A 13976-nucleotide genomic window follows, 5' to 3' on the forward strand; every position below is an offset into this window, starting at 1 on the left:
CCTGGGTTGTTCTGCCCTGTAGTTCTGTGGTAGAGACAAAGAGTCATGCTTGAAGCACATTTGGGAAATTTATGATTACTTTTCAGTCAGAGTTATAAAAGTTGAGGAATGCAGATACATTTAAGTTTCTCAAGGAATTAATGAGGCTGCTAGAATATCAGCCATTGTGTTTTTTCTGGGTGGTGGGGAGAGAAAAATAATCTGTATGATCTTCCATTATAGTTTCTGGTAGAAAGGTGGTTTTTTCAGCATAGGCAGAGAGAAAAAACACTCTTTGGTTTTGGATAACAAAACAATTACTTCCCTTTCTGCTGCAAATCCTTCTGGTTTGAGGGAACAATATTTCCTAGAATGAAAATAACAATGCTGGTTTGAAAAGTACATTATAAGCCACAATAGCTTTCCCACTGCATTCTGGTTTATGTCTGTGCTATTGTATTTTAGTGTTTCTCTGAAATGAGCAAGCTGTGTCTTTTCCTTGTTGCAGTTTCCCAACGAGTGTATTGTGCCAGGTCACTAAATAAAGCATATTTACAACTATTACTAACAAACCAAATGAAATTCTTTGGTTCTTGGTTTAATCAAGCCCTTCATATATTTTTCAAAAAGCAGGACTAGATCTCAGTTACATAACTATTCTCCCCTAGAATTCTATGAAAAAGCTCCTTTTTTTGAAACCTTGATAGGAAAAAAAAATAGCAGTACTGTTCTGAGCTTCTGTATAAGCTCCTTCTTGTTGTTCCTTGCTGTCACTCCCTATGGTTCATACATTTTTAGTAGTGGAACAAGAATATAAATCTCTAAATATGTGCTTTATTAGTATAGACAAATAAATAAATGAATTGCCCTAAAAATTGAAAGTGCCCCTTGGGATTCACTGAGCCATTCACAACCTGAGCTTGGCAGGCAATGATTTACCAGGCCATCTATAACTTTTATTTGAAAAACAAGGACAATTAAAAATAGTATGAGGCATTTTGGTCATGAATAATTCTGACCAGGATTGTAACTAGAATTTTATTTCAATGCCTAAATGAAATATCTCCCTGCATATCCAGTGAGTTTCATTATAGCTTCAGTTTTATTACCTCACTTTGAGAGATTTAATCCTTTTCTTGGAAATGCATTACTCTTCAGAAAGTACAAATAAAAATGAAATACAGCGATTTTTTTTGTGGGGGGTAAGGGGAGAAAAATAACAGGAGTGAAGGAATCAACTTTTATACTTAAGATGACTAAATTTTTATGGTATCATTTTATTGAGGTGCTCTTAGTATTGCAACAGCTTTTTGAAAATTCAGGAAGGGCAAAGTTTAGAGGTCTTTGTAGAGGCTGCAGACCTGGTGCTGTGGTACCCTGTTGCAGAAAGGTAAAAAAATAATAAAGAAAGGCTTCATAAAATCAAGCTTTCCCTCCTGGAACCAGTGGCTGGCCTTGTCAAAGCTAACACTTTGCAAGTTCTCATGTGAAGCAAATCTGATGGGAGCAGATTGTTAACATAACAATCTATTCCTGGGTAAAAACACCTTGCACCTGTACAAACTGGTTTTACACCTTAGATAGAAACATGAAAACTATCTCTCACAAACAGCTGTCCCTGTGTATAGACACTGAGAGTTTGAGGGACCAATCAATACAGGATAACAACTTGTTACCAACCAATAAAAGTAATTGGCAAGAAACTACTGACCAAAGGGAGTCCCACAGGAGGTCTGTAAAACTGCATAAAAAGGAGTGATTGAATAAAGGATGGGTTTTTTCCACCATGAAGAAGATGGAATTTGTGTGATTTATTCCCAGTACCCCTTTCCCACATCAGCAGCATTAGCAGCAGCTGTGGTGGGACCCTTGAGGGGGTCCAGGTGACCTGGATGCACAGCAGAGGAATTTTCTGTGGTCAAAAGAAAAGAGACAGACTGAATTCCTTCTTCCCAACCCAAGTCCCAGCACCTCACCTCAGCCACTCCCCTGTGTGCTTTGGAGCCTCTTTGGATAAAGACCAAGACCTGCTGGGATGAGGGAAAAGAGAGAATTGCAGAAGTTCCTTCCAGGGACTCTGCAGCAATGGCACAGCCCAGGGGGTTCCTCTTTTGTCCCCAGGTGCTGTGGAGGGGCTGAGCCCCTCCTGGAGCAGGGAGCAGAGCACTGAGACCCCAGGGCAGGGGTGTTGCCCTGATTTTTTAAGATTTTTCTAAGCCTTCTGATGTTTACATTCTTGTAGCAAACTTTCTCACACACTTTCTGTAAACAACTTATTGCTTTGCATTCTTTTATGGAGGAGGAGAAATTTGATGGACTGTTGGTTTGTCCAGTGTCATTGGAGAGGTGGCACTTTCACCCTCCAATCCACTGTCACCTTTGGAAATCTATAGATGTTGAAGTCAGAAAATAAACTTTCTTTTTCTACCTTGAGAACAGCAGTGTGTTTGTGTCGTGTCCTATAGTGACACAGGGGGGTCTGGTGCAGCTCCAGGGCTTTGAGATGGAAAAGAGCTGCCCAGGAAGAGAAGTCTTGCTGCAGGGGAGTGTAATAGATCCAGCATTTTCCTTCACGTGAAAGTCACCGTTCAAATAATTCAATAATTTTTGAGTTTGGGTTAACCTGACAAGTGTTTCTCTTCACTCTTCCTTCCCTTTCTTGCTCCAGTTTTCATCAGTGTCTTGGCATTTATAAATCCAACCTATTTTGTGTGTGAAGAGTAAAAAGATTAATGCTGCTGAATATGTTTATCTTTTTAACAGTGCTGTCACAGGCTGAAGCATGTTACCCACAGTCTAAAACAAAATTGCATCGTAGATATTTTCTGTCTGAAAATGAATTTGCTCTTTTGAAATATAGATGGAAATAAAACTATTGTGTTGGTAGTTAAAGGTATATTTTTGAACCCATTTTATTGCATTTGTGCAAACAAATGCCGCATGAGTCTTAAAATGTTACTCAAGAAGAGGAAAAGGGAAAGAGAAGAAAGAAAGAAAAATTAAAACCAAAGGTAAGGATTAAGATAGAAACAAAAAACAGGAGAGTGAAAAATTCTGTCAATTAAACCCAGTGGTAGAATTTAGAGCCTAAAGGCACAAGGTAAGAATTTAAAAATTATTGGTGCTCAGCTGCTCTGTTTTGCTTTTTGAAGTCAAACAATTGACATGGAAAATGATGGGCAAAGTAAATTGATCTGTCTTCACACTAATGATGGAACTCATATGATAGATCCCTCTGAGAATAAAAAAAAAAAGCAGATTCTGAATATGAAGTATTAGAAAAACTTTGCTTCTTGTAGTACCTGTAGAAAGTTATAGGAATGGGATAGATTATAACTTCTTATATATGTGGCAAATATTTGACTGAGATTGAGGCTGGAGTATCAAGGAAAAAAGAGTTTAATATATTAATTGTTTTTATTTAAAAATTAAAACACCTAGAGGGGAATATAACGTCTCAATCTGCAGAGGAATTTCCAAGAGAGGTACTCTGTAGTTAAACTCACAGGAAATGAGAAGTCAGTGGAAATTGCACATGAAGAACACGAATGGAAAAAGATGGTGCAAGTCCAAGTGAAGGAAATTAGATAGTGCTAAAGGAAGCAGAACCGCCTTACATCATCCCTGTGTGTTCTGTAAATGTAGTGTCTGCAGAAATATCTTCAACCCCACAGACAGAATTTCTCTTGAAAAGAGTGTCCTGAGCACTGGCTGTGCCCCAGCTCAGAGCTGATGCAGAGAGTGGGGACAGGCACGAGGCAATGTCACAGACTGCCTGGACTTCCCCCAGAACATGTTATGGGTTCTGTGCATAAAACAAGGGAAGATTTATCCCAGAAACGTTATCCTTCCAGCTCTCTGTGTCTGACTTCCCGCAGTAGATCCCACTCCTCAAGATCTTCTCCTTCCTTATTTAAATTGTTTGTTGGTTGTTTCTGCACCATGCAGAAGCTGACCTTCAGCACACCCTGACCTTCCCTGTGGTGTTTGTAACTCATGTAAATGTTTCTGAAATGTTTTCTCTCTTCTGGAAGAAGCAGGGCTCAGGGAGACAGCCCAGGGAGAAGATGCTGCTCGCCAAAGCTCAGGCTGACACAAACTGAAGGTCCCAAGAGGTGTGAAGAAGCTGGAGAGCAGCACAGAGATGGTGAGAGCAAACTGGGTGTGGGGAAGAGACTTTCCAGGAGCCAGATAACTGCACAAAACATTGACAGTGAATAAGAAATTCAAAGTTTTCTGGTGACAAGGGAAAACCCTTTCACCCTAATTTAAGGATGAGCAGCTTTTCACGTCTGTGGCTTCCTGCTCTCATGCAGACACTGCTCTATCTTATTAATACTGACAGCAGAAACCTTAACCCTGTGTTTCCAACCTTGGACTCTCTTGGCCTTACAGGATGGGAGGTCAGCGAGGCAATAAAACTGCTGTTTAAAACATTGTTTAACACATTGTCATAAGTACAAAACCAGCATTTTTTACCCTTAGCATTGAGTGCTAAGCTGCCAATTGATGTTAGAGACAAGTCACAGATCTCATATTAAAAGGTGAGGCAAATGTCCTGTAAAGCCAACCCCATTCCCCAGTGAAAAGAGCAAGACTTTAGAAGGTTTCACCAGGGCAATCCAACTCCAGGCTGCTGCTTAGGATGTACTTTGGGAAAACCTTTCCTGATGTTTTAGTGTGAGCCAACAGGGATTGTAGCTGATGCTCAAAACCCCCTTTTGTACCAATGGATATAGAAACTGAAACCTGTTTTCTTGAGCTTGACCTCAGAAAACTACCCAAGGAAAAAGGCCTTAAAAGTTTTCCCCAGTCCAAGGTATATTGTAGACCTCTTCTTTCAGAAGAATTGCTTGCACATTTCTAAAAGGTGTCACCCAGCCCAGGGAGTGTTTAGCAACAATATCTCCTCACTACACACAAAGCTATTTTGCCTCCCAGCTGCCTGGTCTCAGTTACAGCTGTCGGGGCACAGATGGCTTCCTCACATCCTGATCTGAGCCTTTCTTTGATTATCTAACCCACTGTAACTCCCTTTTCCCCCCAGCTATTTCTCAGGCTGACAGTGAGCCCTGGCAGCCGGGGCTCGGTGGCAGCACTGAAGCCAAATCCTGTCCCTGCACGTCCCAGCTGCAGCTGGGGCCACCACAGGTAGGGCCAGCAGCTGGGACAGGCAAAGCAAACCTCGCATATGGCCTGGGCTGCAGGTACAAGCTTCATTTCTCGTCCATTTTTGCTCCTTGGCAGGATCCCCTGACTGATGCCAGACCCCCAGGCCAGTTCAAGATCGCCCACCGGTCCCGTTGTGAAGAGGTAAATACAATTTGTCAAAAATACAAGCACAGGAGGTTTCAGAGAGCTGCAGGAGAGCAGGTTTGTGTAGACAAAGCTTGGGAGATCAGCCAGTGATGCCATCTGCTCCAGGGAGGTGCAGTGCCAGCTGCTGTGCCCGTGCCCTGCTGAGAATCCCCTCTCACAGCACCCAGCCCTGCCCTCTGCCCACAGCCTGGCTCCCAAACCCAGCTCTGGCAGAGCCCTGCCTGCCAGCCCTGCTGCTCTGAACACCACAGCAGGGAAAGTTCTCCTCTGGTGCTGTGCTTAACGTCTGCAGAAAGCTTTGACTTGTCAAAACCAGCAGAAATGCAAAATATTTCTGTTATCGTGCACAGGAGGCCGAGTTCTGATAGAGTACAATCTTCTGCTTAAGAAATTTTATTCAGCTTTATAAAGCACACTTGGAGACAAGTGTAATAAAACCTCAGAGTCCTAATACAATATCTAACAGTGCCCCTAACCGTATTTATTTATTTATTTGTTTGTTTATAAAAACGAGGAAGAAGATCTTAATCTGCTTAAAGGGCAGAGCAGTCAGCTATCAATTATGTAAGTAATATATGCATGTAATCTCCTTCTGTCTCCCTTTTCTTTTTATTTTTAAAAAATAATATCTTTTTCTTTCTTTTTGCAATCGATTCTGCCGACTTGCTGAGGCACAGGTCTCTATTCACAAAGCAGGTCCAAATAACAAAAATCCTGCTTCCAGATCCATAACTCTTTTCCCTGAAGTGCTTAGATATTGGTTCCAGAAGCAGAAAATTAAATAAAAATAATGGTAGAAAAGTAACCGGGGTGAATTAGGAAAAAAATGTCCACTGAATATTCAATAATAATAATGATAATAATAATGATAATAATAATTATAATAATAATAATAATAATAATAATAATAATAATAATAATAATAATAATAATTAACAGAACAAAAATAAAGGTATTGATAATTTATTCTCCTGTCTCTCTCTGCTCCAAACCTGGGAATGTATTTTTCAGCTCCATCATGCAAGTATTTCCTCTGCGGAGAAGTCCAAAAGATTGCAAGTGGAGAATTAAATAGTTTTCTATCAACTGCTAGAATCTACTACAAACTTTTGTAGGAATGTTGGTGGAGTTTTTTTTCTCAAAAGTCTTAACAAGCTGGAGCTAAAGCTGAGGCTGCTTTTGAGGGTGGGATTTGAGATTTGCCCGGCTCTGTCCCGTTTTCTCAGCAGGGCTGGGAGGCAGCTGAAGGTGCTGGGAGAGCTCCAGGCGCTCCAGCCCCGATCCCGGGATGGATCTGAGAATTCCTCAGCGCCACCTGCTGCCCCTGGGAAAGGAGCAGCCGGGAATCGTTTTAGTTCATTTATTGGGGATTTTTTTGTGGTGGTGGTGTTGTGGTTGTAGTTGTTGTAGTAGTAGTAATAGCAATAATAGTAATAGTAATAATAACAATAATAATAATAATGTATCTAATATAATTATAATATAAATTAATTAAAATATTATTGTGGTTGTTGTTATTATTATTATTATTTTCAATTACTGCAAAGGAACTGATTCCTTTGCTTCTGGAGAACACAGGAGCAAACCTGCCAGGCAGCAAAGCAGCAGGGTCTGACTTCCCAGCCCTGGGATGTGGATTTGTCAGCACAGCAGTGACACCTGGATGCTGATGTTATTCCCAGTGACACCTGGACGCTGATGTTATTCCCAAGCACACAACACAGAGGGTTTCAAGCGGAGCCCCAGCAGCCAAGGGCCATCACAGGTATTACAGACCCACTGCTCCACCAGTCCCTGCTGGGAGCTGTTTGCATGAAGCGAGTAGAAATGGAAACTTTGTTTACTTTTCATCCACTGAAATCAGAAAACGGGAGAATTGGGAAGAGGGCAGAGCTGACAGACTTTGGGAAGGTACAATGCCAATAGTTGGGTAACACAGGCATTATTTAAATCTGAGATTCCCAGCTGGATAGGTATCCCAAACATCCCTGCCTGCCTATCATCATTGTATCCTGGGAATATACAGCAAACAACAGAACAACTTATCATGTTGTTTCCCTTGTAATAATCTCAGTAATTTACTGGGGCTGGTTATTAAAATGTCTTTCCCTACTGCCAGGCATTTGCATACATCCATCAGCCAGCTTGTATACGTGGGATGGGAGATGATTTAATGCTGCCAAGGAGGCTTAAGATGTGGATAAATGTTTTTGTAAGGGTTGTTAATATTGTCATGCCAAGATTTAGGAGGCCAAAGGCTTGTCCTAGGCATAATGACTGGCTGGAGCAATCCTGGAAACATCCCTGTCTAGGGAAGTTGTATTTAAGAAAGATTTTAGAAAACAGTATCTAATCACAATATCTAGCAGAATAGAATGTCACTCTAATCATTTTAATCCAAATACAAATCAAGTTTATTGAGTGAATTTTCTCAATACATCTGCAGTTTGAGCCTCCAAATATTACAAAGCTGAATATTTGCACATCTGATCTGCCTGGACACTGGCCCAAATTAGCTTTGTGCATGCCCTGGAGCAGCTGATCTGCATACAGGATGGCAAAAGGGAATACAGGAGTAGGAGGGTACATACCTGGGGCTAGGACAGACATAAATTCAATAAGCATGGACAGTCTGTGGAAGTGGAAAACAAGTAGATTAATATTAATTACTGGCAATGATTTACATTTTGTGAAGAAATTACTTTTGCTGATATGGAGTTTCTCAACTGCCATTTGAATACTCCTGGCTTCTTTGGGGGGAAAAGAGAAATGCAAAATCTTGGTAGATTAAAAAATGTCATTAACTTACCAGTGTACTCCCTCATGAAGAATATTTTTACTGATATATGCCCTGAAGATTTAGGAAATCAACTGAAATCACACTCTCAGACTTCTTTGCAGTGCCTGTGTGTTCATCTCTTCCTGATGTCCCACATCTGCTTGATCCTCCTTTGCAGCCAGGCACAAGCACCCAAATCCAGCTGAACCCAAACACCTGAATTTAGCCAAGACCTCGGGTGTTTTCCTGGGCTGTCAGCACCTCAGGGCTGAGAGAGAGGCAGCATCTCACTCCTCGGGCACGATGCACTTGTTACAGGGATGTTTAGTGCTTTGGAAATGCAAACAAGCTCTGGTGATCTGACATGCATGGCTGCTGTAAATGTGCTTTACCAAGCCAGAGTTCTAGTTGTTAGTCTGGGGGATCCACAGCAGGTCCATGTTAATTAATTCAGTATTACACGACAGAACAAGAACAAGAGGGATATCTGCAATTCTCTACTGCACCCCACAAGAATTTCCCAGAAGAAATAACTACTGCCTTTACTGAACTGATTCTTATGCTAGTAACTAACAGAAAGAATGTAAAGGAATCTGAGCCTCCTTATCAATGCATTTAACATTATAAGCAGGTACCTTTTCAATAAAATATTTACTTTTCCTACCTCTGCATGGAGAGGTATTTTGAATTAGAATAAGAGCCTGGTATTTAAGGCACCTGTGCAGGTTCATTTGCAGCATGAGAAGTGCAGACACTCTGTGTGCTAGAGCTCAGCTGGGGCCATGGGGACCCACATTCTTTGCTTCTCCCTGTTAATCACTTGCCTTCTCTTCTCCAGGGCTTTGCCCAGACGTGTCAAGATTTCATTTCTTAACAAAGAGGAAGAGATTGTTTAGCTCACAGCAGTGCAGAAACCAGACTCTTGCTGTGGAGGCTGGAGTTTCTGTTGGGATTAAAGGATCTTGGCCAATTCACCCCTAAAGATCTACTCTATTGCCTCTTGCTGCTGTATAATTTTTGTCAGGAAGGATTCATGTTTCCAGTTGGCTTTGGCTTTGTGGATGTCTGTTGAACTAAAATTATTTTAACATGTCACTTTATCCACAGTCCAGTGTGACTCAATTTTCATTTCAAATACAGCTCGGATCTGACTAACCTTTTGCTTCTTCAACATTTTCAAGAAACTGTAAATTCCACTATTTAATTAATGGGTCAAAGAGGCTGAGCTGCCTTCATGCAAAATAGAACCTTACAGTGATTAATTAAAATTGCTCTCACTGTTCCAGATTGGTAGATGGACTTGACCATGGCATATTCTGCTGCAGAGTGCAAAACAAATTGTGCTAAACTTACAGAAGCAAAAGGAAATGTGATTATTACAAATGGGGGAACAATTTTTGCAGTATGCAGAGACTGATTTTAAAAGGACACTTTCAAGAGTTATGATGAACTTAAATTTGATCAGCCTTAATGTTCATTCCCTTATGCTATGCTGGCAGATGTCTCTGGGTTCAGAGAGCTTTTACATACCATTTTACCCTTTTAAAAAGAGGAGGAACAAAAATATTATTTACAAGAATTCTACAGAGCAATGGTGCATGGTGCAGTCTCCTCTGGTTCTTATAAAAGCAGCCAAGTAATTTCCAGAATAACATGTTTTGAGTATGCAGAAGGCAGCAAACAAATGAAACAATATTTATCTGAGATGCTATCTGACATATTAGGGAGAATTCTTTTGATTTGTTGAAGAGACAAAAGTCTTTCATTGGTTGCTTACTTCATACCTCTTTTATGAACCTCCCAGCTGTGGCAGGACTGGAAAAAATATTGAAAACCTGAATTTGAGGAAGGACATGCTGATCTCTACTTGCTTGTCTGCTCGGTCAGGTAATATGTGTTTTTTTTCTTTTTGATACAAATTTCAGCTTTTATGGGGTGATAGTTTTGCAATTACAATCACAGTTTGGCTCGTCTGTGTGTAAAGGACTTCAGGTTTTGCTTTGATTCTCTCTCTGTGTCACAGCCATCATATACCAGTGCCTGAAGGAGCATAAATCTAAATGCATTATCTGTTTTGCTATCAAGATAAATTATCTCTTTTCTATCAAGATGTTCAGTTTACAACTGGGAGACATAAGACCAAAACCTCAACAGATGCTTGGATGGAGAAATGAAGCTGGAATGTTGTCCTGGTGATGTGGGTCTGGAAGAGACCTGAGGGGCTCCTTCTCTGGGAATATCTCTGTGGTTCCCAGGCTCAGCACTCCTGCCAGGCAGTGGACAGAAAGCACAAGATGCTGAAGAGGTGCTGATGCTGTCCTTCATTTCTGGGTGCCTTGTGCAGCTCCTCATGTGGGACTGCAGCCAGCAAGGTGTATCACATGCTTTCTCCTGGTTAGTACATGGGAAGTTCAGATGTTTCCGCAGGTCTGGGATTGCACTTGTGATGGTTCTGTGCTGGTGTGGCAAGGAAATGTCAACATAGCAGGGAGGAATGAGGGCAGCCAGCAAAATGGAATATTTTGAGTTATTCACAGTTGAACAGACCTCTTATTTATTGTGTGGTTTAGTCTCTTGTGCCTTTCTTTCAGTAAAATGCATTCATTTCATTCTTCAAAAACCTTCTCTAGCTCCCAATGAGAGGATTCCTCAGGAGAAACAGCAGGTGAAGTTCTGACAGAGGATAATAGAAGTAATTTCCTTTGTGCATTTCAGAAACCTCAACTTAACCTGTTTTCCTTCCTTCGTGCACACTCTCACGCCCCGTGGCTCGTGGATCCACCCCTCGGTTAAAAGTTGAAATGCTGATCAGCAGGAGTTGACTTTAATCACCACACAAAGGCCACTGACAAACAGCTTTCCCAGTATGGATCCTGTACATGCTTTTACCTTTCCACACTGCATTTACATTTGGAATTAACCCCACAAACCCCCCACTAATGTAAAATCCAGGCTGCAGTAGCACTGCCATCTGCTAAAAGATCAACAGTGCAACCTGAGGCATCAATGACAGCAGAAGGAGGCATTGGGTTTGTGGATTGAATCCTCCTGCTGTGCCCAAATTATATTTATTCCCCTTTGCTGCTGGATGCAGGGGTGCTGAGGGCAGCAGTGGGTGCTGTCCTGGCTGGGTGCTGCCCTCAGCACCACTCGCACAAAGCCTGGGGGCTGGTTCCCTGCAGCAGCCAGCAGCGATTTCCATGACAACCAGCAAGCTGATTACTCAATTACAGCCTTCCTTTTCAAAAGTGACATCAAGCCAAGGGGACAACACATCCTCAGCTTCCCATGGTGCTTGATTTTCAAAGCACTGAGCTATGTTTAACTTTTTAATATACCTTGTGATTATGTTTGCCAACCTAGTTCTGGATCTCTCTTTTTTAAAATTGTTATTACCTTCATCATTATTTTGCTCCCATTGTTCTTTGGAATGACAAGAAAGTGAAAAGCTACTTAAAACACGGTTTTTCTTGTTGCAGGAAGCATGCAGATCCAACCAACACCCAGTGAAAAGCTTTATTGGCATGGGGGGACTGTGACAGATGCACTTTTAGGGGAGTGCTGGAGCCATGATCTATTTTGCAAAATGTGCCAAACCTGTTACAAGAAACCTCAGCAGAGCTACCCATGCTGCAGTCTCTGAAACTGAGTTTTCTCTTCAAGCTGTGCGGGCTTTTCATACCTAATGTGCTCCTGTAGGTACCAGCATGCTGTTCTCAGAGCTGATGCATTTTTCATCCTTGTGCACAAGCAGAGATTACAGGATATTTTTCTGCAGCTGAAGAAAGGGGAAAAGCTGAGCATACACTTGTAATACTGCCTTTCATTGCTTTGTTTAGATCAGTTCAGATTTATAACATCAGCTGTGCACAGACTGAGGAATTGCTTTCTTTTTTATAGGGATACAACTGCTGTTATAGCTCCTTGAGGGGCTGGTCAAGATCTTCCCCATGGTGGACAAGAGAGAGCTGTCCAGTGGCAAACCTCCTTTACCAAGCAGAATGGAAGAGCCAAGGGAGGAAAATAGAAGCACAGAAATAGAAAGTTGCTTTGCTGATGGCCTTGCCTGCATTCATTGGATCATAGAATAGTTTACATTGAAAAGGACACCCACAGGTTATCTCATCAAGCCCTCACTCAAAGCAGGGCCAAGTTCGAGGTTAGATCTACTTTCAAAGTTAATAGGTTTTTTCCAGCCAGGGAAAAGGACAGCTCAGGGCCTTCCATAGCCAGCTCTGGAGATTTCCATGGGCAGAAATAGCCCAGGCTCTCTGGGCTGCTGTTCCAAGGTGTAACACCCTTTCTGCTCTTAGTCTGCTCTGTCTCACTGTCTCTTGGGGATGATTAACCAGGATTCTGGGTGAGATAAGCAGAAGCCTCCATTTTCATTTATTCTCTCTAGGTTTTATTTTATTTATGTATTTTTACATTTTTGAGAACCTGGAGTTTAGACAGTTTAATAGACTGGAAAAATAATTGAGAGAATGATCCAAATATCTTTTCCCCCCTCTAGGGACACAAGCCATTTCACTGGAAATACAGAAAGTGGAGAAGTTTGCACTCTTTTCATTAGTGCTTTGGTTTTGTGGTAACCATTGTAAAAGCAGAGCTCAAAGAGAAGAAGTGACACCTGTGACAGCCCTGGAGTGCCGTGGGACTTCTGTCAGGTAAAGCAGACACAAATGCAGGAGACTGAGCAGCTTTGCAGAGCGATGTCAGTGCAGCTTGAGGAGTGCTTGAACCTCCCAAACGTGAGCTGTGGCTGCATGGAGGGGTCAGAAAAGAGAAACAGCAGCACTGGAGACAAACATGGGTCAGCAGCTGTCACTCAGCACAGCACTGAGCTTCACAAGACCCAAAATAACTGAGACAGACCTCAGTCGTTCACTTGGTTTTAACTTTCCATCTTCCTTCAAACCCCACCTCACATTTCTTGATCCATGAGCTCAAACACATCCAGAGGTCATTAAAACCCTCTCCTTGGTCTGCTACATATACTCTGCATTTCAGCCAGTCTCTACACCTCAGGATGTCCCTTAGAGGCTGGATTGGGGTCTGGAGTCAGGCTGGGCTCTCCTGATTTATTAAATTGAGCAGTCCTTGTGTCAGCCACACTCAGGTGCTGAATTTCATTCCAGTCTGTTGGGTAGTGAAAGAACAAATCCTTTGGCATTTTTATTGAAATATGTTCAGTGCACTTTCAGACACTCACTGAAATTAAGATTTTTCTTTACCACGTAATTTATGATAAAGGGAACAGAGCCAATGACTAATTTATTTTAGCAAATAAGTCTTTAGTCTTTCCATTTATGTGCATGCAATATATGTTATCATTTCTATTTTAGAAGGGTGTGATTATTCTGTAGTGCTTTCCAGCATTTATATCATCTTTGTTCTTCTCCAGGTGAAGAAAACACAGAACATCCACTTGCAGAATTCCTGTACCTCCAATTTCCCATGATTTTCCCTAATTTAGGTGATATCAAAACAAAGTTTAATCAGATCCCTGAAAATGGGAAGCCAGAAAATGCAGCCCTGTTTGGGGGTGTTGAGTTTCATTTTACAGCCTCATTACAGCTATTAATTTGTTCTGTTTTGGAAGACTTTACTTGCTCTTGTTGAAAGTTAAAACATTATTTGCAGCAAAGGCCCTCTATAAATCTGGCACAGCAATCCTGTCAGAGACAACAGACCCTGGCAGATACCAGTGCTGTGACCTGTGTGATGCCCTGTGGGTCAGTTCCCCAAGCTGTGCAGATCAGCTGTCACTCAGCACCTCTTCCTCAGGGCCTCGGTAATTTCTGAAGCAAATGAAGAATCAACATCAGCCACTCCTAATTAGCAGACTTTTCTCCTGGGATATCACAGAAAGGGTAGAGGAGAGAAAAGAGGGATCATC

General features: G+C 41.7%; 1 long non-coding RNA gene across 1 annotated transcript; it reads left to right on the top strand.

The window, feature by feature from the left end:
- Positions 1–6934: 6934 nt before the first annotated feature.
- Positions 6935–13698, top strand: LOC135280077 (uncharacterized). The gene is made up of 4 exons (XR_010347150.1): positions 6935–7063; positions 9882–9964; positions 12591–12744; positions 13482–13698. It is a non-coding gene; the product is annotated as an uncharacterized LOC135280077 (long non-coding RNA).
- Positions 13699–13976: the final 278 nt, after the last annotated feature.

This window comes from Passer domesticus, chromosome 13 (genome assembly GCF_036417665.1).
Source record: "Passer domesticus isolate bPasDom1 chromosome 13, bPasDom1.hap1, whole genome shotgun sequence".
Taxonomy (NCBI): domain Eukaryota; kingdom Metazoa; phylum Chordata; class Aves; order Passeriformes; family Passeridae; genus Passer; species Passer domesticus.